The sequence below is a fragment of the Elephas maximus genome, chromosome 13 (assembly GCF_024166365.1).
Source record: "Elephas maximus indicus isolate mEleMax1 chromosome 13, mEleMax1 primary haplotype, whole genome shotgun sequence".
Taxonomy (NCBI): domain Eukaryota; kingdom Metazoa; phylum Chordata; class Mammalia; order Proboscidea; family Elephantidae; genus Elephas; species Elephas maximus.
The window spans coordinates 7,802,914-7,828,418 of NC_064831.1; positions in this window are offsets into that span (position 1 = coordinate 7,802,914).

Below are 25,505 nucleotides of genomic sequence, written 5' to 3' on the forward strand. Positions count from 1 at the left end.
GGTTTAGTGTTGTTTTTTGTTAGGGGGTTAGTGTTTGTTGTTAGGGGTTTAGGGTTGTTTCTTGTTGGGGTTTAGTGGTTTTTGTTGTTAGGGTGTTAGTGTTGTTTGTTGTTAGGGTGTTAGTGTTTTGTGTTGTTAGGGGGTTAGTGTTGTTTGATGTTAGGGGTTTAGGGTTGTTTGTTGTTAGTGGGTTAGTGTTGTTTGTTGTTAGTGGGTTAGTGTTTTTGGTTTTTAGGGGTTAGGGTTGTTTGTTGCTTGGGGGTTAGTGTTTGCTGTAAGGGGTTTAGGGTTGTTTGTTGTTAGGGTGTTAGTGTTCTTTGATGTTAGGCGTTTAGGGTTGTTTCTTGTTAGGGGGTTAGTGTTGTTTATTGTTAGGGGTTAGGGTTGTTTGTGGTTAGGGTGTTAGTGTTGTTTGTGGTTAGGTTGTTAGTGTTGTTTGTTGTTAGGGGGTTAGGGTTGTTTGTTGTTAGGGTGTTAGTGTTGTTTGTTGTTAGTGGGTTATTTTTGTTTGTTGCTTGGTTAGGGTTGTTTGTTGTTAGGGGGTTAGTGTTGTTTGTTGTTAGTGGGTTAGGGTTGTTTGTTGTTAGTTGGTTAGTGTTTTTGGTTTTCAGGGGTTAGGGTTGTTTGTTGTTTGGGGGTTAGGGTTTCTTGTTTGAGGGTTAGGGTTGTTTGTTGTTAAGGTTTTAGTGTTCTTTGATGTTAGGGGTTTAGGGTTGTTTGTTGTTCGGGGGTTAGTGTTGTTTGTTGTTAGGGGGTTAGGGTTGTTTGTTGTTGGGGTTTAGTGGTTTTTGTTGTTAGGGTGTTAGTCTTTATTGTGGTTAGCGGGTTAGTGTTGTTGGTTGTTCGGGGCTTAGGATTGTTTGTTGTTGGGGGTTAGGGTTGTTTGTTGTTTGGGGGTTAGGGCTGTTTGTTGTTACGGGGTTAGTGTTGTTTGTTGTTACGGGGTTTGGGTAGTTCCTTGTTAGGGGTTTAGTGTTGTTTGTTGTTAGGGGGTTAGTGTTTGTTGTTAGGGGTTTCGGGTTGTTTCTTGTTGGGGTTTAGTGGTTTTTGTTGTTAGGGTGTTAGTGTTGTTTGTTGTTAGGGTGTTAGTGTTTTGTGTTGTTAGGGGGTTAGTGTTTGATGTTAGGGGTTTAGGGTTGTTTGTTGTTAGGGGGTTAGTGTTGTTTGTTGTTAGGGTGTTAGGGTTGTTTGTTGTTAGGGGTTTAGGGTTGTTTGTTGTTAGTGGGTTAGTGTTTTTGGTTTTTAGAGGTTAGGTTTGTTTGTTGTTTGGGGGTTAGTGTTTGTTGTTAGGGGGTTAGGGTTGTTTGTTGTTAGGGTGTTAGTGTTCTTTGACGTTAGGGGTTTAGGGTTGTTTGTTGTTATGGGGTTAGTGTTGTTCGTTGTTAGGGGGTTAGGGTTGTTTCTTGCTACGGGGTTAGTGTTGTTTGTTGTTACGGGGTTAGTGTAGTTTCTTGTTCGGGGTTTAGTGTTGTTTTTTGTTAGGGGGTTACTGTTTGTTGTTAGGGGTTCAGGGTTGTTTGCTGTTAGGGTGTTAGTGTTGTTTGTTGTTAGGGAGTTAGGGTTGTTTGTTGTTAGGGTGTTAGTGTTGTTTGTTAGTTGGTTAGGGTTTTTTGTTGTTTGGTTAGGGTTTTTTTTTGTTAGGGGGTTAGGGTTGTTTGTTGTTTGGGGGTTAGTGTTGTTTGTTGTTACGGGGTTAGGGTATTTTCTTGTTAGGGGTTCAGTGTTGTTTGTTGTTAGGGGGTTAGTGTTTGTTGTTAGGGGTTTAGGGTTGTTTCTTGTTGGGGTTTAGTGGTTTCTGTTGTTAGGGTGTTAGTGTTGTTTGTTGTTAGGGTGTTAGTGTTTTGTGTTGTTAGGGGGTTAGTGTTGTTTGATGTTAGGGGTTCAGGGTTGTTTGTTGTTAGGGGGTTAGTGTTGTTTGATGTTAGGGGTTCAGGGTTGTTTGTTGTTAGGGTGTTAGTGTTCTTTGATGTTAGGGGTTTAGGGTTGTTTGTTGTTAGGGTGTTAGTGTTGTTTGTTGTTAGGGGGTTAGTGTTGTTTCTTGTTACGGGGTTAGTGTTGTTTGTTGTTACGGGGTTAGGGTAGTTTCTTGTTACGGTTTTAGTGTTGTTTTTTGTTAGAGGGTTAGTGTTTGTTGTTAGGGGTTTAGGGTTGTTTCTTGTTGGGGTTTAGTGGTTTTTGTTGTTAGGGTGTTAGTGTTGTTTGTTGTTAGTGTGTTAGTGTTTTGTGTTGTTAGGGGGTTAGTGTTGTTTGATGTTAGGGGTTTAGGGTTGTTTGTTGTTAGTGGGTTAGGGTTGTTTGTTGTTAGTGGGTTAGTGTTTTTGGTTTTTAGGGGTTAGGGTTATTTGTTGCTTGGGGGTTTGTGTTTGCTGTAAGGGGTTTAGGGTTGTTTGTTGTTAGGGTGTTAGTGTTCTTTGATGTTAGGCGTTTAGGGTTGTTTCTTGTTAGGGGGTTAGTGTTGTTTATTGTTAGGGGTTAGGGTTGTTTGTGGTTAGGGTGTTAGTGTTCTTTGTTGTTAGTGGGTTAGGGTTTTTTGTTGTTTGGTCAGGGTTGTTTGTTGTTAGGGGGTTAGTGTTGTTTGTTGTTAGGGGATTAGTGTTTGTTGTTAGGGGTTTAGGGTTGTTTCTTGTTGGGGTTTAGTGGTTTTTGTTGTTAGGGTGTTAGTGTTGTTTGTTGTTAGGGTGTCAGTGTTTTGTGTTGTTAGGGGGTTAGTGTTGTTTGATGTTAGGGGTTTAGGGTTGTTTGTTGTTAGGGTGTTAGGGTTGTTTGTTGATAAGGGGTTAGGTTTTGTGTTGTTAGGGGGTTAGAATTGTTCGTTGTTGGGGGTTAGTGTTGTTTGTTCTTAGGGGGTTAGTGTCGTTTGTTCTTAGGAGGTTAGCGTTGGTTGTTGTTAGGGTGTTAGTGTTGTTTGTTGTTAGGTGGTTAGTGCTGTTTGTTTTTAGGGGGTTAGTGTTGTTTCTTCTTCGGGTTTTAGTGTTGTTTGTTGTTAGTGTGTTAGGGTTGTTTGTTGTTAGGGTGTTAGTGTTCTTTCATGTTAGGGGTTTAGTGTTGTTTGTTGTTAGGGGGTTAGTGTTGTTTGTTGTTAGGGGGTTAGGGTTGTTTGTTGTTAGGGTGTTAGTGTTGTTTGTTGTTAGGGGGTTAGGGTTGTTTGTTGTTAGGGGGTTAGTGTTTGTTGTCAGGGGTTTAGGGTTGTTTCTTGTTGGGGTTTACTGGTTTTTGTTGTTAGGGTGTTAGTGTTGTTTGTTGTTAGGGTGTTAGTGTTTTGTGTTGTTAGGGGGTTAGTGTTGTTTGATGTTCGGGGTTTAGGGTTGTTTGTTGTTAGGGGGTTAGTGTTGTTTGTTGTTAGTGTGTTAGGGTTGTTTGTTGTTAGTGGTTTAGGGTAGTTTGTTGTTAGTGGGTTAGTGTTTTTGGTTTTTAGGGTTTAGGGTTGTTTGTTGTTAGGGGGTTAGTGTTGTTTGTTGTTAGGGTGTTAGTGTTTTGTGTTGTTAGGGGGTTAGTGTTGTTTGATGTTAGGGGTTCAGGGTTGTTTGTTGTTAGGGGGTTAGTGTTGTTTGTTGTTAGGGTGTTAGGGTTGTTTGTTGTTAGTGGGTTAGAGTTGTTTGTTGTTAGTGGGTTAGTTTTTTTGGTTTTTAGGGGTTAGGGTTGTTTGTTGTTAGGGGGTTAGGGTTGTTTGCTGTTAGGGTGTTAGTGTTCTTTGATGTTAGGGGTTTAGTGTTGTTTGTTGTTAGGGGGTTAGTGTTGTTTGTTGTTAGGGGGTTAGGGTTGTTTGTTGTTAGGGTGTTAGTGTTATTTGTTGTTAGGGGCTTAGGGTTGTTTGTTGTTAGGGGGTTAGTGTTTTTTGTTCTTAGGGGTTTAGGGTTGCTTCTTGTTGGGGTTTAGGGGTTTTTGTTTTTAGGGTGTTAGTGTTGTTTGTTGTTAGGGTGTTAGTGTTTTGTGTTGTTAGGGGGTTAGTGTTGTTTGATGTTAGGGGTTTAGGGTTGTTTGTTGTTAGGGGGTTAGTGTTGTTTGTTGTTAGGTTGTTAGGGTTGTTTGTTGTTAGGGTGTTAGTGTTGTTTGTTGTTAGGGAGTTAGGGTTGTTTTTTGTTAGGGTGTTAGTGTTGTTTGTTGTTGGTGGGTTAGGGTTTTTTGTTGTTTGGTTAGGGTTGTTTTTTGTTAGGGGGTTAGTGTTGTTTGTTGTGAGGGGTTTAGTGTTGTTTCTTGTTGGGGTTTAGTGGTTTTTGTTGTTAGGGTGTTAGTGTTTATTGTGGTTAGGGGGTTAGTGTTGTTGGTTGTTCGGGGGGTTAGGATTGCTTGTTGTTAAGGGGTTAGGGTTGTTTTTTGTTTGAGGTTTAGGGTTGTTTGTTGTTTGGGGGTTAGGGTTGTTTGTTGTTACGGGTTAGTGTTGTTTGTTGTTACGGGGTTAGGGTATTTTCTTGTTAGGGGTTCAGTGTTGTTTGTTGTTAGGGGGTTAGTGTTTGCTGTTAGGGGTTTAGGGTTGTTTCTTGTTGGGGTTTAGTGGTTTCTGTTGTTAGGGTGTTAGTGTTGTTTGTTGTTAGGGTGTTAGTATTTTGTGTTGTTAGGGGGTTAGTGTTGTTTGATGTTAGGGTGTTAGGGTTGTTTGTTGTTAGTGGGTTAGGGTTTGTTGTTAGTGGGTTAGTGTTTTTGGTTTTTAGGGGTTAGGGTTGTTTGTTGTTTGGGGGTTAGTGTTTGTTGTTAGGGGGTTAGGGTTGTTTGTTGTTAGGGTGTTAGTGTTCTTTGATGTTAGGGGTTTAGGGTTGTTTGTTGTTAGGGGGTTAGTTTTGTTTGTTGTTAGGGGGTTAGGGTTGTTTGTTGTTAGGGTGTTAGTGTTGTTTGTTATTAGGGGGTTAGGGTTGTTTGTTGTTAGGGTGTTAGTGTTGTTTGTTGTTAGTGGGTTAGGGTTTTTTGTTGTTTGGTTAGGGTTGTTTGTTGTTAGGGGGTTAGTGTTGTTTTTTCTTAGGGGTTTAGGGTTGTTTCTTGTTGGGGTTTAGTGGTTTTGTTGATAGGGTGTTAGTGTTGTTTGTTGTTAGGGTGTTAGTGTTTTGCGATGTTAGGGTGTTAGTGTTGTTTGATGGTAGGGGTTTAGGGTTGTTTGTTGTTAGGGGGTTAGTGTTTTTGTTGTTAGGGTGTTAAGGTTGTTTGTTGTTAGTGGGTTAGGGTTGTTTGTTGTTAGTGGGTTAGTGTTTTTGGTTTTTAGGGGTTAGGGTTGTTTGTTCTTTGGGGGTTAGTGTTTGTTGCTAGAGGGTTAGGGTTGTTTGTTGTTAGGGTGTTAGTGTTCTTTGATGTTAGGGGTTTAGGGTTGTTTGTTGTTAGGGGGTTATTGTTGTTTGTTGTTAGGGGGTTAGGGTTGTTTGTTGTTAGGGGGTTAGTGTTGTTTGTTGTTAGTGGGTTAGGGTTGTTTGTTGTTAGTGGGTTAGTGTTTTTGGTTTTTAGGGGTTAGGGTTGTTTGTTCTTTGGGGGTTAGTGTTTGTTGCTAGCGGGTTAGGGTTGTTTGTTGTTAAGGTGTTAGTGTTCTTTGATGTTAGGCGTTTAGGGTTGTTTGTTGTTCGGGGGTTATTGTTGTTTGTTGTTAGGGGGATAGGGTTGTTTGTTGTTAGGGGGTAAGTGTTGTTTGTTGTTAGGGGGTTAGGGTTGTTTGTTGTTAGGGTGTTAGTGTTGTTTGTTGTTAGTGGGTTAGGGTTGTTTGTTGTTTGGTTAGGATTGTTTGTTGTTAGGGGGTTAGTGTTGTTTGTTGTTAGGGGGTTAGTGTTGTTTGTTGTCAGGGGTTTAGGGTTGTTTCTTGTTGGGGTTTAGTGGTTTTTGTTGTTAGGGTGTTAGTCTTTATTGTGGTTAGGGGGTTAGTGTTGTTGGTTGTTCGGGGGTTAGGATTGTTTGTTGTTAGGGGGTTAGGGTTGTTTGTTGTTTGGGGGTTAGGGCTGTTTGTTGTTACGGGGTTAGTGTTGTTTGCTGTTACGGGGTTAGGGTAGTTTCTTGTTAGGGGTTTAGTGTTGTTTGTTGTTAGGGGGTTAGTGTTTGTTGTTAGGGGTTTAGAGTTGTTTCTTGTTGGGGTTTAGTGGTTTTTGTTGTTAGGGTGTTAGTGTTGTTTGTTGTTAGGGTGTTAGTGTTTTGTGTTGTTAGGGGGTTAGTGTTGTTTGATGTTCGGGGTTTAGGGTTGTTTGTTGTTAGGGGGTTAGTGTTGTTTGTTGTTAGTGTGTTAGGGTTGTTTGTTGTTAGTGGTTTAGGGTAGTTTGTTGTTAGTGGGTTAGTGTTTTTGGTTTTTAGGGTTTAGGGTTGTTTGTTGTTAGGGTGTTAGTGTTGTTTGTTGTTAGGGAGTTAGGGTTGTTTTTTGTTAGGGTGTTAGTGATGTTTGTTGTTGGTGGGTTAGGGTTTTTTGTTGTTTGGTTAGGGTTGTTTTTTGTTAGGGAGTTAGTGTTGTTTGTTGTCAGGGGTTTAGGGTTGTTTCTTGTTGGGGTTTAGTGGTTTTTGTTGTTAGGGTGTTAGTGTTGTTTGTTGTTAGGGTGTTAGTGGTTTGTGTTGTTAGGGGGTTAGTGTTGTTTGATGTTAGGGGTTCAGGGTTGTTTGTTGTTAGGGGGTTAGTGTTGTTTGATGTTAGGGGTTCAGGGTTGTTTGTTGTTAGGGTGTTAGTGTTCTTTGATGTTAGGGGTTTAGCGTTGTTTGTTGTTAGGGTGTTAGTGTTGTTTGTTGTTAGGGGGTTAGGGTAGTTTCTTGTTACGGTTTTAGTGTTGTTTTTTGTTAGAGGGTTAGTGTTTGTTGTTAGGGGTTTAGGGTTGTTTCTTGTTGGGGTTTAGTGGTTTTTGTTGTTAGGGTGTTAGTGTTGTTTGTTGTTAGGGTGTTAGTGTTTTGTGTTGTTAGGGGGTTAGTGTTGTTTGATGTTAGGGGTTTAGGGTTGTTTGTTGTTAGTGGGTTAGGGTTGTTTGTTGTTAGTGGGTTAGTGTTTTTGGTTTTTAGGGGTTAGGGTTATTTGTTGCTTGGGGGTTTGTGTTTGCTGTAAGGGGTTTAGGGTTGTTTGTTATTAGGGTGTTAGTGTTCTTTGATGTTAGGAGTTTAGGGTTGTTTCTTGTTAGGGGGTTAGTGTTGTTTATTGTTAGGGGTTAGGGTTGTTTGTGGTTAGGGTGTTAGTGTTGTTTGTGGTTAGGCTGTTAGTGTTGTTTGTTGTTAGGGGGTTAGGGTTGTTTGTTGTTAGGGTGTTAGTGTTGTTTGTTGTTAGTGGGTTATTTTTGTTTGTTGCTTGGTTAGGGTTGTTTGTTGTTCGGGGGTTAGTGTTGTTTGTTGCTAGTGGGTTAGGGTTGTTTGTTGTTAGTTGGTTAGTGTTTTTCGTTTTCAGGGGTTAGGGTTGTTTGTTGTTTGGGGGTTAGGGTTTCTTGTTTGGGGGTTAGGGTTGTTTGTTGTTAGGGTTTTACTGTTCTTTGATGTTAGGGGTTTAGGGTTGTTTGTTGTTAGGGGGTTAGGGTTGTTTGTTGTTAGGGTGTTAGTGTTGTTTGTTGTTAGGGGGTTAGGGTTTTTTGTTGTTTGGTTAGGATTGTTTGTTGTTAGGGGGTTAGTGTTGTTTGTTGTTAGGGGGTTAGCGTTGTTTGTTGTTAGGGGTTTAGGGTTGTTTCTTGTTGGGGTTTAGTGGTTTTTGTTGTTAGGGTGTTAGTCTTTATTGTGGTTAGCGGGTTAGTGTTGTTGGCTGTTCGGGGGTTAGGATTGTTTGTTGTTGGGGGTTAGGGTTGTTTGTTGTTTGGGGGTTAGGGCTGTTTGTTGTTACGGGGTTAGTGTTGTTTCTTGTTATGGGGTTTGGGTAGTTCCTTGTTAGGGGTTTAGTGTTGTTTGTTGTTAGGGGGTTAGTGTTTGTTGTTAGGGGTTTCGGGTTGTTTCTTGTTGGGGTTTAGTGGTTTTTGTTGTTAGGGTGTTAGTGTTGTTTGTTGTTAGGGTGTTAGTGTTTTGTGTTGTTAGGGGGTTAGTGTTGTTTGATGTTAGGGGTTTAGGGTTGTTTGTTGTTAGGGGGTTAGTGTTGTTTGTTGTTAGGGTGTTAGGGTTGTTTGTTGTTAGGGGTTTAGGGTTGTTTGTTGTTAGTGGGTTAGTGTTTTTGGTTTTTATGGGTTAGGTTTGTTGTTTGGGGGTTAGTGTTTGTTGTTAGGAGGTTAGGGTTGTTTGTTGTTAGGGTGTTAGTGTTCTTTGATGTTAGGGGTTTAGGGTTGTTTGTTGTTATGGGGTTAGTGTTGTTCGTTGTTAGGGGGTTAGGGTTGTTTCTTGCTACGGGGTTAGTGTTGTTTGTTGTTATGGGGTTAGGGTAGTTTCTTGTTCGGGGTTTAGTGTTGTTTTTTGTTAGGAGGTTACTGTTTGCTGTTAGGGGTTCAGGGTTGTTTGCTGTTAGGTTGTTAGTGTTGTTTGTTGTTAGGGAGTTAGGGTTGTTTGTTGTTAGGGTGTTAGTGTTGTTTGTTGTTAGTGGGTTAGGGTTTTTTGTTGTTTGGTTAGGGTTTTTTTTTGTTAGGGGGTTAGCGTTGTTTGTTGTTTGGGGGTTAGGGTTGTCTGTTGTTACGGGTTAGTGTTGTTTGTTGTTACGGGGTTAGGGTAGTTTCTTGTTAGGGGTTCAGTGTTGTTTGTTGTTAGGGGGTTAGTGTTTGTTGTTAGGGGTTTAGGGTTGTTTCTTGTTGGGGTTTAGTGGTTTCTGTTGTTAGGGTGTTAGTGTTGTTTGTTGTTAGGGTGTTAGTGTTTTGTGTTGTTAGGGGGTTAGTGTTGTTTGATGTTAGGGGTTCAGCGTTGTTTGTTGTTAGGGGGTTAGTGTTGTTTGATGTTAGGGGTTCAGGGTTGTTTGTTGTTAGGGTGTTAGTGTTCTTTGATATTAGGGGTTTAGGGTTGTTTGTTGTTAGGGTGTTAGTGTTGTTTGTTGTTAGGGGGTTAGGGTTGTTTCTTGTTACGGGGTTAGTGTTGTTTGTTGTTACGGGGTTAGGGTAGTTTCTTGTTACGGGTTTAGTGTTGTTTTTTGTTAGGGGGTTAGTGTTTGTTGTTAGGGGTTTAGGGTTGTTTCTTGTTGGGGTTTAGTGTTTTTTGTTGTTAGGGTGTTAGTGTTGTTTGTTGTTAGGGTGTTAGTGTTTTGTGTTGTTAGGGGGTTAGTGTTGTTTGATGTTAGGGGTTTAGGGTTGTTTGTTGTTAGTGGGTTAGGGTTGTTTGTTGTTAGTGGGTTAGTGTTTTTGGTTTTTAGGGCTTAGGGATATTTGTTGTTTGGGGGTTAGTGTTTGTTTTTAGGGGGCTAGGGTTGTTTGTTGTTAGGGTGTTAGTGTTCTTTGATGTTAGGGGTTTAGGGTTGTTTGTTGTTAGGGGGTTAGTGTTGTTTGTTGTTAGGGTGTTAGGGTTGTTTGTTGTTAGTGGGTTAGGGTTGTTTGTTGATAAGGGGTTAGGTTTTGTGTTGTTAGGGGGTTAGTATTGTTCGTTGCTTTGGGTTAGTGTTGTTTGTTCTTAGGGCGTTAGTGTTGTTTGTTCTTAGGGGTTAGGGTTGTTTGTTGTTAGGGTGTTAGTGTTGTTTGTTGTTAGGGTGTTAGGGTTGTTTGTTGTTAGTGGTTTAGGGTTGTTTGTTGTTAGTGGGTTAGTGTTTTTGGTTTTTAGGGGTTAGGGTTGTTTGTTGTTTGGGGGTTAGTGTTTGTTGTTAGGGGGTTTGGGTTTTTTGTTGTTAGGGTGTTAGTGTTCTTTGATGTTAGGGGTTTAGGGTTGTTTGTTGTTAGGGGGTTAGTGTTGTTTGTTGTTAGGGGGTTAGGGTTGTTTGTTGTTAGGGTGTTAGTGTTGTTTGTTATTAGGGGGTTAGGGTTGTTTGTTGTTAGGGTGTTAGTGTTGTTTGTTGTTAGTTGGTTAGGGTTGTTTTTGTTTTGTTAGGATTGTTTGTTGTTAGGGGTTTAGTGTTGTTTGTTGTTAGGGGGTTAGTGTTTGTTGTTGTTGGTTAGGGTTGTTTGTTGTTAGGGTGTTAGTGTTCTTTGATGTTAGGGGTTTAGTGTTGTTTGTTGTTAGGGGGTTAGTGTTGTTTGTTGTTAGGGTGTTAGTGTTTTGTGTTGTGAGGGGGTTAGTGTTGTTTGATGTTAGGGGTTCAGGGTTGTTTGTTGTTAGGGGGTTAGTGTTGTTTGTTGTTAGGGTGTTAGGGTTGTTTGTTGTTAGTGGGTTAGAGTTGTTTGTTGTTAGTGGTTTAGTTTTTTTGGTTTTTAGGGGTTAGGGTTGTTTGTTGTTAGGGGGTTAGGGTTGTTTGTTGTTAGGGTGTTAGTGTTCTTTGATGTTAGGGGTTTAGTGTTGTTTGTTGTTAGGGGGTTAGTGTTGTTTGTTGTTAGGGGGTTAGGGTTGTTTGTTGTTAGGGTGTTAGTGTTATTTGTTGTTAGGGGGTTAGGGTTGTTTGTTGTTAGGTGGTTAGTGTTTTTTGTTCTTAGGGGTTTAGGGTTGCTTCTTGTTGGGGTTTAGGGGTTTTTGTTTTTAGGGTGTTAGTGTTGTTTGTTGTTAGGGTGTTAGTGTTTTGTGTTGTTAGGGGGTTAGTGTTGTTTGATGTTAGGGGTTTAGGGTTGTTTGTTGTTAGGGGGTTAGTGTTGTTTGTTGTTAGGTTGTTAGGGTTGTTTGTTGTTAGGGTGTTAGTGTTGTTTGTTGTTAGGGAGTTAGGGTTGTTTTTTGTTAGGGTGTTAGTGTTGTTTGTTGTTGGTGGGTTAGGGTTTTTTGTTGTTTGGTTAGGGTTGTTTTTTGTTAGGGGGTTAGTGTTGTTTGTTGTGAGGGGTTTAGTGTTGTTTCTTGTTGGGGTTTAGTGGTTTTTGTTGTTAGGGTGTTAGTGTTTATTGTGCTTAGGGGGTTAGTGTTGTTGGTTGTTCGGGGGGTTAGGATTGCTTGTTGTTAAGGGGTTAGGGTTGTTTTTTGTTTGAGGTTTAGGGTTGTTTGTTGTTTGGGGGTTAGGGTTGTTTGTTGTTACGGGTTAGTGTTGTTTGTTGTTACGGGGTTAGGGTATTTTCTTGTTAGGGGTTCAGTGTTGTTTGTTGTTAGGGGGTTAGTGTTTGCTGTTAGGGGTTTAGGGTTGTTTCTTGATGGGGTTTAGTGGTTTCTGTTGTTAGGGTGTTAGTGTTGTTTGTTGTTAGGGTGTTAGTATTTTGTGTTGTTAGGGGGTTAGTGTTGTTTGATGTTAGGGTGTTAGGGTTGTTTGTTGTTAGTGGGTTAGGGTTTGTTGTTAGTGGGTTAGTGTTTTTGGTTTTTAGGGGTTAGGGTTGTTTGTTGTTTGGGGGTTAGTGTTTGTTGTTAGGGGGTTAGGGTTGTTTGTTGTTAGGGTGTTAGTGTTCTTTGATGTTAGGGGTTTAGGGTTGTTTGTTGTTAGGGGGTTAGTTTGTTTGTTGTTAGGGGGTTAGGGTTGTTTGTTGTTAGGGTGTTAGTGTTGTTTGTTATTAGGGGGTTAGGGTTGTTTGTTGTTAGGGTGTTAGTGTTGTTTGTTGTTAGTGGGTTAGGGTTTTTTGTTGTTTGGTTAGGGTTGTTTGTTGTTAGGGGGTTAGTGTTGTTTTTTCTTAGGGGTTTAGGGTTGTTTCTTGTTGGGGTTTAGTGGTTTTGTTGATAGGGTGTTAGTGTTGTTTGTTGTTAGGGTGTTAGTGTTTTGCGATGTTAGGGTGTTAGTGTTGTTTGATGGTAGGGGTTTAGGGTTGTTTGTTGTTAGGGGGTTAGTGTTTTTGTTGTTAGGGTGTTAAGGTTGTTTGTTGTTAGTGGGTTAGGGTTGTTTGTTGTTAGTGGGTTAGTGTTTTTGGTTTTTAGGGGTTAGGGTTGTTTGTTCTTTGGGGGTTAGTGTTTGTTGCTAGAGGGTTAGGGTTGTTTGTTGTTAGGGTGTTAGTGTTCTTTGATGTTAGGGGTTTAGGGTTGTTTGTTGTTAGGAGGTTATTGTTGTTTGTTGTTAGGGGGTTAGGGTTGTTTGTTGTTAGGGGGTTAGTGTTGTTTGTTGTTAGGGGGTTAGGGTTGTTTGTTGTTAGGGTGTTAGTGTTGTTTGTTGTTAGTGCGTTAGGGTTGTTTGTTGTTTGGTTAGTTTTGTTTGTTGTTAGGGGGTTAGTGTTGTTTGTTGTTAGGGGGTTAGTGTTGTTTGTTGTTAGGGGTTTAGGGTTGTTTCTTGTTGGGGTTTAGTGGTTTTTGTTGTTAGGGTGTTAGTCTTTATTGTGGTTAGGGGGTTAGTGTTGTTGGTTGTTCGGGGGTTAGGATTGTTTGTTGTTAGGGGGTTAGGGTTGTTTGTTGTTTGGGGGTTAGGGCTGTTTATTGTTACGGGGTTAGTGTTGTTTGTTGTTACGGGGTTAGGGTAGTTTCTTGTTAGGGGTTTAGTGTTGTTTGTTGTTAGGGGGTTAGGTTTGTTGTTAGGGGTTTCGGGTTGTTTCTTGTTGGGGTTTAGTGGTTTTTGTTGTTAGGGTGTTAGTGTTGTTTGTTGTTAGGGTGTTAGTGTTTTGTGTTGTTTGGGGGTTAGTGTTGTTTGATGTTAGGGGTTTAGGGTTGTTTGTTGTTAGGGGGTTAGTGTTGTTTGTTGTTAGGGTGTTAGGGTTGTTTGTTGTTAGTGGTTTAGGGTAGTTTGTTGTTAGTGGGTTAGTGTTTTTGGTTTTTAGGGTTTAGGGTTGTTTGTTGTTAGGGTGTTAGTGTTGTTTGTTGTTAGGAAGTTAGGGTTGTTTTTTGTTAGGGTGTTAGTGCTGTTTGTTGTTGGTGGGTTAGGGTTTTTTGTTGTTTGGTTAGGGTTGTTTTTTGTTAGGGGGTTGGTGTTGTTTGTTGTGAGGGGTTTAGGGTTGTTTCTTGTTGGGCTTTAGTGGTTTTTGTTGTTAGGGTGTTAGTGTTGTTTGTTGTTAGGGGGTTAGTGTTGTTTGTTGTTAGGGGTTTAGGGTTGTTTCTTGTTTGGGTTTAGTGGTTTTTGTTGTTAGGGTGTTAGTGTTGTTTGTTGTTAGGGTGTTAGTGTTGTTTGTTGTTAGTTAGTTAGGGTTGTTTGTTGTTAGGGTGTTAGTGTTGTTTGTTGTTAGGGGGTTAGGGTTGTTTGTTGTTAGGGTGTTAGTGTTGTTTGTTGTTAGGGGTTTAGGGTTGTTTCTTGTTGGGGTTTAGTGGTTTTTGTTGTTAGGGTGTTAGTCTTTATTGTGGTTAGGGGGTTAGTGTTGTTGGTTGTTCGGGGGTTAGGATTGTTTGTTGTTAGGGGGTTAGGGTTGTTTGTTGTTTGGGGGTTAGGGCTTTTTGTTGTTACGGGGTTAGTGTTGTTTGTTGTTACGGGGTTAGCGTAGTTTCTTGTTAGGGGTTTAGTGTTGTTTGTTGTTAGGGCGTTAGTGTTTGTTGTTAGGGGTTTCGGGTTGTTTCTTGTTGGGGTTTAGTGGTTTTTGTTGTTAGGGTGTTAGTGTTGTTTGTTGTTAGGGTGTTAGTGTTTTGTGTTGTTAGGGGGTTAGTGTTGTTTGATGTTAGGGGTTTAGGGTTGTTTGTTGTTAGGGGGTTAGTGTTGTTTGTTGTTAGGTTGTTAGGGTTGTTTGTTGTTATGGTGTTAGTGTTGTTTGCTGTTAGGGAGTTAGGGTTGTTTTTTGTTAGGGTGTTAGTGTTGTTTGTTGTTGGTGGGTTAGGGTTTTTTGTTGTTTGGTTAGGGTTCTTTTTTGTTAGGGGGTTAGTGTTGATTGTTGTGAGGGATTTAGGGTTGTTTCTTGTTGGGGTTTAGTGGTTTTTGTTGTTAGGGTATTAGTGTTTATTGTGGTTAGGGGGTTAGTATTGTTGGTTGTTCGGGGGGTTAGGATTGTTTGTTGTTAAGGGCTTAGGGTTGTTTGTTGTTTGGGGTTTAGGGTTGTTTGTTGTTTGGGGGTTAGGGTTGTTTGTTGTTACGGGTTAGTGTTGTTTGTTGTTACGGAGTTAGGGTATTTTCTTGTTAGGGGTTCAGTGTTGTTTGTTGTTAGGGGGTTAGTGTTTGCTGTTAGGGGTTTAGGGTTGTTTCTTGTTGGGGTTTAGTGGTTTCAGTTGTTAGGGTGTTAGTGTTGTTTGTTGTTAGGGTGTTAGTATTTTGTGTTGTTAGGGGGTTAGTGTTGTTTGATGTTAGGGTGTTAGGGTTGTTTGTTGTTAGTGGGTTAGGGTTGTTTGTTGTTAGGGGGTTAGTTTTTTTGGTTTTTAGGGGTTAGGGTTGTTTGTTGTTTGGGGGTTAGTGTTTGTTGTTAGGGGGTTAGGGTTGTTTGTTGTTAGGGTGTTAGTGTTCTTTGATGTTAGGGGTTTAGGGTTGTTTGTTGTTAGGGGGTTTGTGTTGTTTGTTGTTAGGGGGTTAGGGTTGTTTGTTGTTAGGGTGTTAGTGTTGTTTGTTATTAGGGGGTTAGGGTTGTTTGTTGTTAGGGTGTTAGTGTTGTTTGTTGTTAGTGGGTTAGGGTTTTTTGTTGTTTGGTTAGGGTTGTTTGTTGTTAGGGGGTTAGTGTTGTTTTTTCTTAGGGGTTTAGGGTTTTTTCTTGTTGGGGTTTAGTGGTTTTGTTGTTAGGGTATTAGTGTTGTTTGTTGTTAGGGTGTTAGTGTTTTGTGATGTTAGGGTGCTAGTGTTGTTTGATGGTAGGGGTTTAGGGTTGTTTGTTGTTAGGGGGTTAGTGTTTTTTGTTGTTAGGGTGTTAGGGTTGTTTGTTGTTAGTGGGTTAGGGTTGTTTGTTGTTAGTGGGTTAGTGTTTTTGGTTTTTAGGGGTTAGGATTGTTTGTTCTTTGGGGGTTAGTGTTTGTTGCTAGCGGGTTAGGGTTGTTTGTTGTTAGGGTGTTAGTGTTCTTTGATGTTAGGGGTTTAGGGTTGTTTGTTGTTAGGGGGTTAGGGTTGTTTGTCGTTAGGGTGTTAGTGTTGTTTGTTGTTAGGGGGTTAGGGTTGTTTGTTGTTAGGGTGTTAGTGTTGTTTGTTGTTAGTGGGTTAGGGTTGTTTGTTGTTTGGTTAGGATTGTTTGTTGTTAGGGGGTTAGTGTTGTTTGTTGTTAGGGGTTTAGGGTTGTTTCTTGTTGGGGTTTAGTGGTTTTTGTTGTTAGGGTGTTAGTCTTTATTGTGGTTAGGGGGTTAGTGTTGTTGGTTGTTCGGGGGTTAGGATTGTTTGTTGTTAGGGGGTTAGGGTTGTTTGTTGTTTGGGGGTTAGGGCTGTTTGTTGTTACGGGGTTAGTGTTGTTTGTTGTTACGGGGTTAGGGTAGTTTCTTGTTAGGGGTTTAGTGTTGTTTGTTGTTAGGGGGTTAGGTTTGTTGTTAGGGGTTTCGGGTTGTTTCTTGTTGGGGTTTAGTGGTTTTTGTTGTTAGGGTGTTAGTGTTGTTTGTTGTTAGGGTTTTAGTGTTTTGTGTTGTTAGGGGTTTAGTGTTGTTTGATGTTAGGGGTTTAGGGTTGTTTGTTGTTAGGGGGTTAGTGTTGTTTGTTGTTAGGGTGTTAGGGTTGTTTGTTGTTAGTGGTTTAGGGTAGTTTGTTGTTAGTGGGTTAGTGTTTTTGGTTTTTAGGGTTTAGGGTTGTTTGTTGTTAGGGTGTTAGTGTTGTTTGTTGTTAGGAAGTTAGGGTTGTTTTTTGTTAGGGTGTTAGTGCTGTTTGTTGTTGGTGGGTTAGGGTTTTTTGTTGTTTGGTTAGGGTTGTTTTTTGTTAGGGGGTTGGTGTTGTTTGTTGTGAGGGGTTTAGGGTTGTTTCTTGTTGGGCTTTATTGGTTTTTGTTGTTAGGGTGTTAGTGTTTATTGTGGTTAGGGGGTTAGTGTTGTTGGTTGTTCGGGGGGTTAGGATTGTTTGTTGTTAAGGGGTTAGGGTTGTTTGTTGTTATGGGTTAGTGTTGTTTGTTGTTACGGGGTTAGGGTATTTTCTTATTAGGGGTTCAGTGTTGTTTGTTGTTAGGGGGTTAGTGTTTGTTGTTAGGGGTTTAGGGTTGTTTCTTGTTGGGGTTTAGTGGTTTCTGTTGTTAGGGTGTTAGTGTGGTTTGTTGTTAGGGTGTTAGTGTTATGTGTTGTTAGGGGGTTAGTGTTGTTTCATGTTACGGGGTAAGGGTTGTTTGTTGTTAGGGGGTTAGTGTTGTTTGTAGTTAGGGTGTTAGTGTTGTTTGTTGTTAGTGGGTTAGGGTTGTTTGTTGTTAGTGGGTTAGTTTTTTTGGTTTTTAGGGGTTAGGGTTGTTTGTTGTTAGGGAGTTAGGGTTGTTTGTTGTTAGGGTGTTAGTGTTCTTTGATGTTAGGGGATTAGGGTTGTTTGTTGTTAGGGGGTTAGTGTTGTTTGTTGTTAGGGGGTTAGGGTTGTTTGTTGTTAGGGTGTTAGTGTTGTTTGTTGTTAGGGGGTTAGGGTTGTTTGCTGTTAGGGTGTTAGTTTTGTTTGTTGTTAGTGGGTTAGGGTTTTTTGTTGTTTGGTTAGGGTTGTTTGTTGTTAGGGGGTTAGTGTTGTTTGTTCTTAGGGGTTTAGGGTTGTTTCTTGTTGGGGTTTAGTGGTTTTTTTGTTAGGGTGTTAGTGTTGTTTGTTGTTAGGGCGTTAGTGTTGTTTGTTGTTAGGGAGTTAGGGTAGTTTGTTGTTAGGGTGTTAGTGTTGTTTGTTGTTAGGGGGTTAGGGTTGTTTGTTGTTGGGGTGTTAGTGTTCTTTGTTGTTAGTGGGTTAGGGTTTTTTGTTGTTTGGTCAGGGTTGTTTGTTGTTAGGGGGTTAGTGTTGTTTGTTGTTAGGGGATTAGTGTTTGTTGTTAGGGGTTTAGGGTTGTTTCTTGTTGGGGTTTAGTGGTTTTTGTTGTTAGGGTGTTAGTGTTGTTTGTTGTTAGGGTGTCAGTGTTTTGTGTTGTTAGGGGGTTAGTGTTGTTTGATGTTAGGGGTTTAGGGTTGTTTGTTGTTAGGGTGTTAGGGTTGTTTGTTGATAAGGGGTTAGGTTTTGTGTTGTTAGGGGGTTAGAATTGTTCGTTGTTGGGGGTTAGTGTTGTTTGTTCTTAGGGGGTTAGTGTCGTTTGTTCTTAGGAGGTTAGGGTTGGTTGTTGTTAGGGTGTTAGTGTTGTTTGTTGTTAGGTGGTTAGTGCTGTTTGTTTTTAGGGGGTTAGTGTTGTTTCTTCTTCGGGTTTTAGTGTTGTTTGTTGTTAGTGTGTTAGGGTTGTTTGTTGTTTGGTTAGGGTTGTTTGTTTTTAGGGGGTTATGGTTCTTTGTTTTTAGGGGTTAGGGTTGTTTATTGTTTGGTTAGGGTTGTTTGTTGTTAGGGGGTTAGTGTTGTTTGTTGTTAGGGGGTTAGTGTTTATTGTTAGGGATTTAGGGTTGTTTTTTGTTGGGGTTTAGTGGTTTTTGTTGTTAGGGTGTTAGTGTTGTTTGTTGTTAGGGTGTTAGTGTTTTGTGTTGTTAGGGGGTTAGTGTTGTTTGATGTTAGGGGTTTAGGGTTGTTTGTTGTTAGGTTGTTAGGGTTGTTTGTTGATAAGAGGTTAGGTTTTGTGTTGTTAGGGGGTTAGGTTTGTTTGTCGTTAGTGGGTTAGGGTTGTTTGTTGTTAGTGGGTTAGAGTTTTTGGTTTTTAGGGGTTAGGGCTGTTTGTTGTTTGGGGGTTAGTGTTTGTTCTTAGGGGGCTAGGGTTGTTTGTTGTTAGGGTGTTAGTGTTCTTTGATGTTAGGGGTTTAGGGTTGTTTGTTGTTAGGGGGTTAGTGTTTGTTGTTAGGGTGTTAGGGTTGTTTGTTGTTTGTGGGTTAGGGTTGTTTGTTGATAAGGGGTTAGGTTTTGTGTTGTTAGGGGGTTAGTATTGTTCGTTGCTGGGGGTTAGTGTTGTTTGTTCTTAGGGCGTTAGTGTTGTTTGTTCTTAGGGGTTAGGGTTGGTTGTTGTTAGGGTGTTAGTGTTGTTTGTTGTTAGGGGGTTAGTGTTGTTTGTTGTTAGGGGTTAATGTTGTTTCTAGTTAGGGGGTTAGTGTTGTTTGTTGTTAGGGGCTTAGGGTTGTTTCTTGTTGGGGTTCAGTGGTGTTTGTTGTTCGGGTGTTAGTGTTCTTGTTAGGGGCTTAGTGTTGTTTGTTTTTAGGGGTTCAGTGTTGTTTGCTTTTAGGGTTTTAGGGTTGTTTGTTTTTTAGTGGTGAGTGTTGTTTGTTGTTAGGGGGTTAGGATTGTTTCTTTTCAGGGGGTTAGTGTTGTTTGTGGTTAGGGCGTTACTGTTGGATGTTGTTAGCGGGTTAGTGTTTTTTGTTGTTAGTGGGTTAGTGCTGTTTGTTGTTATTGGCTTAGTGTTGTTTGTTTTTAGGGGTTCAGTGTTGTTTGTTTTTAGGGTTTTAGGGTTGTTTGTTTTTAGGGGGTTAGTGTTGTTTGTTTTTAGGGGGTTAGGATTGTTTGTTGTTAGGGGGTTAGTGTTGGTTGTTGTTAGCGTGTCAGTGTTTTTTGTTGTTAGAGTGTTAGCGCTGTTTGTTGTTAGGGGCTTAGTGTTGTTTGTTTTAAGAGGTTCAGTATTGTTTTTTTTTAGGGTTTTAAGGTTGTTTGTTTTTAGGGGTTTAGTGTTGTTTGTTGTTAGGGGGTTAGTGTTTTTGTTCTTAGGGGTTAGTGTTGGTTGTTGTTAGAGGGTTAGTGTTGTTTGTTCTTAGGGGATGAGTGTTGTTTGTTTTTAGGGGTTTATTGTTGTTTCTTTTTAGGGGGTTAGTGTTGTTTGTTGTTAGGTGGTTAGGACTGTTGTTAGGGGGTTAGTGTTGTTTGTTCTTACGGGGTTAGTGTTGTTTGTGGTTAGGGGGTTAGTGTTGTAGGTTGTTAGGGGGTTAGGACTGTTTGTTGTTAGGAGTTTAGGGGTGTTTGTTGTTAGGGGGTTAAGGTTGTTTGTTGTTAGGAGGTTAGTGTTGTTTGTTGTTACGGGGTTAGGTTAGTTTCTTGTTAGGGGTTTAGTGTTGTTTGTTGTTAGGGGGTTAGTGTTTGTTGTTAGGGGTTTAGGGTTGTTTCTTGTTGGGTTTTAGTGGTTTTTGTTGTTAGGGTGTTAGTGTTGTTTGTTGTTAGGGTGTTAGTGTTTTGTGTTGTTAGGGGGTTAGTGTTGTTTGATGTTAGGGGTTTAGGGTTGTTTGTTGTTAGGGGGTTAGTGTTGTTTGTTGTTAGGTTGTTAGGGTTGTTTGTGGTTAGGGGGTTAGTGTTTGTTGTTAGGGGGTTAGGGTTGTTTGTTGTTAGGGGGTTAGTGTTGTTTGTTAGGGTGTTAGCGTTGTTTTTTGTTCGGGTGTTAGTGTTTTGTGTTGTTAGGGGGTTAGTGTTTTTGGTTTTTAGGGGTTAGGGTTGTTTGTTGTTTGGGGGTTAGTGTTTGTTGTTAGGGTGTTAGTGTTCTTTGATGTTAGGGGTTTAGGGTTGTTTGTTGTTAGGGGGTTAGTGTTGTTTGTTGTTAGGGGGTTAGGGTTGTTTGTTGTTAGGGTGTTAGTCTTGTTTGTTGTTAGTGGGTTAGGTGTGTTTGTTGTTTGGTTAGGGTTGTTTGTTAGGGGGTTAGGGTTGTTTCTTGTTAAGGTTTTAGTGTTGTTTGTTGTTAGGGGTTTAGGGTTGTTTGTTGTTAGGGTGTTAGTGTTGTTTGTTCTTAAGGGGGTTAGTGTTGTTTGTTGTTAGGGGGTTAGTGTTATTTCTTCTTAGGGGGGTAGTGTTGTTTCTTGTTAGGGGTTTAGTGTTGTTTGTTGTTAGTCGGTTAGGGTTGTTTGTTGTTTGGTTAGGGTTGTTTGTTTTTAGGGGGTTAGGGTTGTTTGTTGTTACGGGGTTAGGGTTGTTTGTTGTTACGGGGCTAGAGTAGTTTCTTGTTAGGGGGTTAGTGGTGTTTGTTGTTAGTGGGTTAGGGTTGTTTGTTGTTTGGTTAGGGTTCTTTGTTGTTAGGGGGTTAGTGTTGTTTGTTGTTGGGGTTTAGGGTTGTTTCTTGTTGGGGTTTAGTGGTTTTTGTTGTTAGGGTGTTAGTGTTTATTGTGGTTACGGGGTTAGTGTTGTTGGTTGTTCGGGGGTTAGGATTGTTTGTTGTTAGGGGGTTAGGGTTGTTTGTTGTTTGGGGGTTAGGGTTGTGTGTTGTTACGGGGTTAGGGTTGTTTGTTGTTACGGGGTTAGGGTAGTTTCTTGTTAGGGGTTTAGTGTTGTTTGTTGTTGGGGGTTAGTGTTTGTTGTTAGGGGTTTAGGGTTGTTTCTTGTTGGGGTTTAGTGGTTTTTGTTGTTACGGTGTTAGTGTTGTTTGTTGTTAGGGTGTTAGTGTTTTGTGTTGTTAGGGGGTTAGTGTTGTTTGATGTTAGGGGTTTAGGGATGTTTGTTGTTAGGGGGTTAATGTTGTTTGTTGTTAGGGTGTTAGGGTTGTTTGTTGTTAGTGGTTTAGGGTTGTTTGTTGTTAGTGGGGTAGTGCTTTTGTATTTTAGGGGTTAGTGTTGTTTGTTGTTTGGGGGTTAGTGTTTGTTGTTAGGGGGTTAGGGTTGTCTGTTGTTAGGGTGTTAGTGTTCTTTGATGTTAGGGGTTTAGGGTTGTTTGTTGTTAGGGGGTTAGTGTTGTTTGTTGTTAGGGGTTTAGGGTTGTTTGTTGTTAGGGTGTTAGGGATGTTTTTTGTTAGTGGGTTAGGGTTGTTTGTTGATAAGGGGTTAGGTTTCGTGTTGTTAGGGGGTTAGTATTGTTCGTTGTTGGGGGTTAGTGTTGTTTGTTCTTAGGGGGTTAGTGTTGTTTGTTCTTAGGGGGTTAGGGTTGGTTGTTTTTAGGGTGTTAGTGTTGTTTGTTGTTAGGGGGTTAGTGTTGTTTGTTCTTAGGGGGTTAGTGTTGTTTCTTCTTAGGGGGTTAGTGTTGTGTCTTGTTAGGGGGTTACTGTTGTTTGTTGTTAGCCGGTTAGGGTTCTTTGTTGTTTGGTTAGGGTTCTTTGTTGTTAGGGGGTTAGGGTTGTTTGTTTTTAGGGGTTAAGGTTGTTTGTTGTTTGGTTAGGGTTGTTTGTTCTTAGGGGGTTAGTGTTGTTTGTTGTGAGGGATTTAGGGTTGTTTCTTGTTGGGGTTTAGCGGTTTTTGTTGTTAGGGTGTTAATGTTTACTGTGGTTAGGGGGTTAGTGTTGTTGGTTGTTCGGGGGTTAGGATTGTTTTTTGTTAGGGCGTTAGGGTTGTTTGTTGTTTGGGGGTTAGGGTTGTTTGTTGTTACGGGGTTAGTGTTGTTTGTTGTTACGGGGTTAGGGTAGTTTCTTGTTAGAGGTTTAGTGTTGTTTGTTGTTAGGGGGTTAGTGTTTGTTGTTAGGTGTTTAGGGTTGTTTCTTGTTGGCGTTTAGTGGTTTTTGTTGTTAGGGTGTTAGTGTTGTTTGTTGTTAGGGTGGTAGTGTTTTGTGTTGTTAGGGGGTTAGTGTTGTTTGATGTTAGGGGTTTAGGGTTGTTTGTTGTTAGAGGGTTAGTGTTGTTTCTTGTTTGGGTGTTAGGGTTGTTTGTTGTTAGTGGGTTAGGGTTGTTGGTTGTTAGTTGGTTAGTGTTTTTGGTTTTTAGGGGTTAGGGTTGTTTGTTGTTTGGGGGTTAGTGTTTGTTGTTAGGGGGTTAGGGTTGTTTGTTGTTAGGGTGTTAGTGTTCTTTGATGTTAGGGGTTTAGGGTTGTTTGTTGTTTGGGGGTTAGTGCTGTTTGTTGTTAGGGGGATAGGGTTGTTTGTTGTTAGGGTGTTAGTGTTGTTTGTTGTTAGGGGGTTAGGGTTGTTGGTTGTTAGGGTGTTAGTGTTGTTTGTTGTTAGTGGGTTAGGGTTGTTTGTTGTTACGGGGTTAGGGTAGTTTCTTGTTAGGGGTTTAGTGTTGTTTGTTTTTAGGGGGTTAGTGTTTGTTGTTAGGGGTTTAGGGTTGTTTCTTGTTGCGGTTTAGTGGTTTTGTTGTTAGGGGGTTAGTGTTGTTTGTTGTTAGGGGGTTAGTGTTGTTTCTTCTTAGGGGGTTATTGTTGTTTCTTGTTAGGGGGTTAGTGTTGTTTGTTGTTAGTCGGTTTGGGTTGTTTGTTGTTTGGTTAGCGTTGTTTGTTTTTAGGGGTTAGGGTTGTTTGTTGTTACGGGGTTAAAGTAGTTTCTTGTTAGGGGGTTAGTGTTGTTTGTTGATAGTGGGTTAGGTTTGTTTGCTGTTTGGTTAGGGTTGTTTGTTGTTAGGTGGTCAGTGTTGTTTGTTGTTAGGGGTTTAGGGTTGTTTCTTGTTGGGGTTTAGTGGTTTTTGTTTTTAGGGTGTTAGTGATTATTGTGGTTAGGGGGTTAGTGTTGTTGGTTGTTCGGGGGTTAGGATTGTTTGTTGTTAGGGGGTTAGGGTTGTTTGTTGTTTGGGGGTTAGGGTTGTTTGTTGTTACGGGGTTAGGGTTGTTGGTTGTTACGGGGTTAGTGTTGTTTGTTGTTAAGGGGTTAGGGTAGATTCTTGTTAGGGGTTTAGTGTTGTTTGTTGTTAGGGGGTTAGTGTTTGTTGTTAGGGGTTTAGGGTTGTTTCTTGTTGGGGTTTAGTTTTTTTTTGTTGTTCGGGTGATAGTGTTGTTTGTTGTTAGGGTGTTAGTGTTTTGTGTTGTTAGGGTGGTAGTGTTGTTTGTTGTTAGTGGGTTCGGGTTTCTTGTTGTTTGGTCAGGGTTGTTTGTTGTTAGGGGGTTAGTGTTGTGTGTTGTTAGGGGTTTAGGGTTGTTTCTTGTTGGGGTTTAGTGTTTTTTGTTAGGGTGTTAGTGTTTATTGTGGTTAGGGGGTTAGTGTTGTTGGTTGTTCGGGGATTAGGATTGTTTGTTGTTAGGGGGTTAGGGTTGTTTGTTGTTTCGGGGTTAGGGTTGTTTGTTGTTACGGGGTTAGTGTTGTTTGTTGTTACCGTGTTAGGTTAGTTTCTTGTTACGGGTTTAGTGTTGTTTGTTGTTAGGGGGTTAGTGTTGTTTGTTCTTAGGGGGTTAGGGTTGGTTGTTGTTAGGGTGTTAGTGTTGTTTGTTGTTAGGGGGTTAGTGTTGTTTGTTGTTAGGGGGTTAGTGTTGTTTCTTCTTAGGGGGTTAGTGTTTTTTCTTGTTAGGGGGTAGTGTTGTTTGTTGTTAGTCGGTTAGGGTTGTTTGTTGTTTGGTTAGGGTTGTTTGTTTTTAGGGGTTAGAGTTGTTTGTTGTTACGGGGTTAAAGTAGTTTCTTGTTTGGGGGGTTAGTGTTGTTTGTTGATAGTGGGTTAGGGTTGTTTGTTGTTTGGTTAGGGTTGTTTGTTGTTAGGGGGTTAGTGTTGTTTGTTGTTAGGGGTTTAGTGTTGTTTCTTGTTGGGGTTTAGTGGTTTTTGTTGTTAGGGTGTTAGTGATTATTGTGGTTAGGGGGTTAGTGTTGTTGGTTGTTCGGGGGTTAGGATTGTTTGTTGTTAGGGGGTTAGGGTTCTTTGTAGTTTGGGGGTTAGGGTTCTTTGTTGTTACGGGGTTAGTGTTGTTTGTTATTAAGGGGTTAGGGTAGTTTCTTGTTAGGGGTTTAGTGTTGTTTGTTGTTAGGGGGTTAGTGTTTGTTGTTAGGGGTTTCGGGTTGTTTCTTGTTGGGGTTTAGTGGTTTTTGTTGTTAGGGTGTTAGTCTTGTTTGTTGTTAGGGTGTTAGTGTTTTGTGTTGTTAGGGGGTTAGTGTTGTTTGATGTTAGGGGTTTAGGGTTGTTTGTTGTTAGGGTGTTAGTGTTGTTTGTTGTTAGGGTGTTAGGGTTGTTTGTTGTTAGGGGTTTAGGGTTGTTTGTTGTTAGGGTGTTAGTGTTGTTTGTTGTTAGGGGTTTAGGGTTGTTTGTTGTTAGAATGTTAGTGTTTTTGTTGTTAGTGGGTTAGGGTTTTTTGTTGTTTGGTTAGGATTATTTGTTGTTAGGGTGTTAGTGTTGTTTGTTGTTAGGGGTTTAGGGTTGTTTGTTGTTAGGGTTTTAGTGTTGTTTGTTGTTAGGGAGTTAGGGTTGTTTGTTGTTAGGGTGTTAGTGTTGTTTGTTGTTGGTGGGTTAGGGTTTTTTGTTGTTTGGTTAGGGTTGTTTTTTGTTAGGGGGTTAGTGTTGTTTGTTGTTAGGGGTTTAGAGTTGTATCTTGTTGGGGTTTAGTGGTTTTTGTTGTTAGGGTGTTAGTGTTTATTGTGGTTTGGGGTTAGTGTTGTTGGTTGTTCGGTGGGTTAGGATTGTTTGTTGTTTAGGGGTTAGGGTTGTTTGTTGTTTGGGGTTTAGGGTTGATTGTTGTTTGGGGGTTAGGGTTGTTTGTTGTTACGGTTTAGTGTTGTTTGTTGTTACGGGGTTAGGGTATTTTCTTGTTAGGGGTTCAGTGTTGTTTGTTGTTAGGGGGTTAGTGTTGTTTGTTGTTAGGGTGTTAGTGTTGTTTGTTGTTAGGGGGTTAGGGTTGTTTGTTGTTAGTGGGTTAGAGTTGTTTGTTGTTAGTGGGTTAGTTTTTTTGGTTTTTAGGGGTTAGGGTTGTTTGTTGTTAGGGGGTTAGGGTTGTTTGTTGTTAGGGTGTTAGTGTTCTTTGATGTTAGGGGTTTAGTGTTGTTTGTTGTTAGGGGGTTAGTGTTGTTTGTTGTTAGGGGGTTAGGGTTGTTTGTTGTTAGGGTGTTAGTGTTGTTTGTTGTTAGGGGGTTAGGGTTGTTTGTTGTTAGGGGGTTAGTGTTTTTTGTACTTAGGGGTTTAGGGTTGTTTCTTGTTGGGGTTTAGGGGTTTTTGTTGTTAGGGTGTTAGTGTTTTTTGTTGTTAGGGTGTTAGTGTTTTGTGTTGTTAGGGGGTTAGTGTTGTTTGATGTTAGGGGTTTAGGGTTGTTTGTTGTTAGGGGGTTAGTGTTGTTTGTTGTTAGGGGTTCAGGGTTGTTTGCTGTTAGGGTGTTAGTGTTGTTTGTTGTTAGGGAGTTAGGGTTGTTTGTTGTTAGGGTGTTAGTGTTGTTTGTTGTTAGTGGGTTAGGGTTTTTTGTTGTTTGGTTAGGGTTTTTTTTTGTTAGGGGGTTAGGGTTGTTTGTTGTTTGGGGGTTAGGGTTGTTTGTTGTTACGGGTTAGTGTTGTTTGTTGTTATGGGTTACGGTATTTTCTTGTTAGGGGTTCAGTGTTGTTTGTTGTTAGGGGGTTAGTGTTTGTTGTTAGGGGTTTAGGGTTGTTTCTTGTTGGGGTTTAGTGGTTTCTGTTGTTAGGGTGTTAGTGTTGTTTGTTGTTAGGGTGTTAGTGTTTTGTGTTGTTAGGGGGTTAGTGTTGTTTGATGTTAGGGGTTCAGGGTTGTTTGTTGTTAGGGGGTTAGTGTTGTTTGATGTTAGGGGTTCAGGGTTGTTTGTTGTTAGGGTGTTAGTCTTCTTTGATGTTAGGGGTTTAGGGTTGTTTGTTGTTAGGGTGTTAGTGTTGTTTGTTGTTAGGGGGTTAGGGTTTTTTCTTGTTACGGGGTTAGTGTTGTTTGTTGTTACGGGGTTAGGGTAGTTTCTTGTTACGGTTTTAGTGTTGTTTTTTGTTAGAGGGTTAGTGTTTGTTGTTAGGGGTTTAGGGTTGTTTCTTGTTGGGGTTTAGTGGTTTTTGTTGTTAGGGTATTAGTGTTGTTTGTTGTTAGGGTGTTAGTGTTTTGTGTTGTTAGGGGGTTAGTGTTGTTTGATGTTAGGGGTTTAGGGTTGTTTGTTGTTAGTGGGTTAGGGTTGTTTGTTGTTAGTGGGTTAGTGTTTTTGGTTTTTAGGGGTTAGGGTTATTTGTTGCTTGGGGGTTTGTGTTTGCTGTAAGGGGTTTAGGGTTGTTTGTTGTTAGGGTGTTAGTGTTCTTTGATGTTAGGCGTTTAGGGTTGTT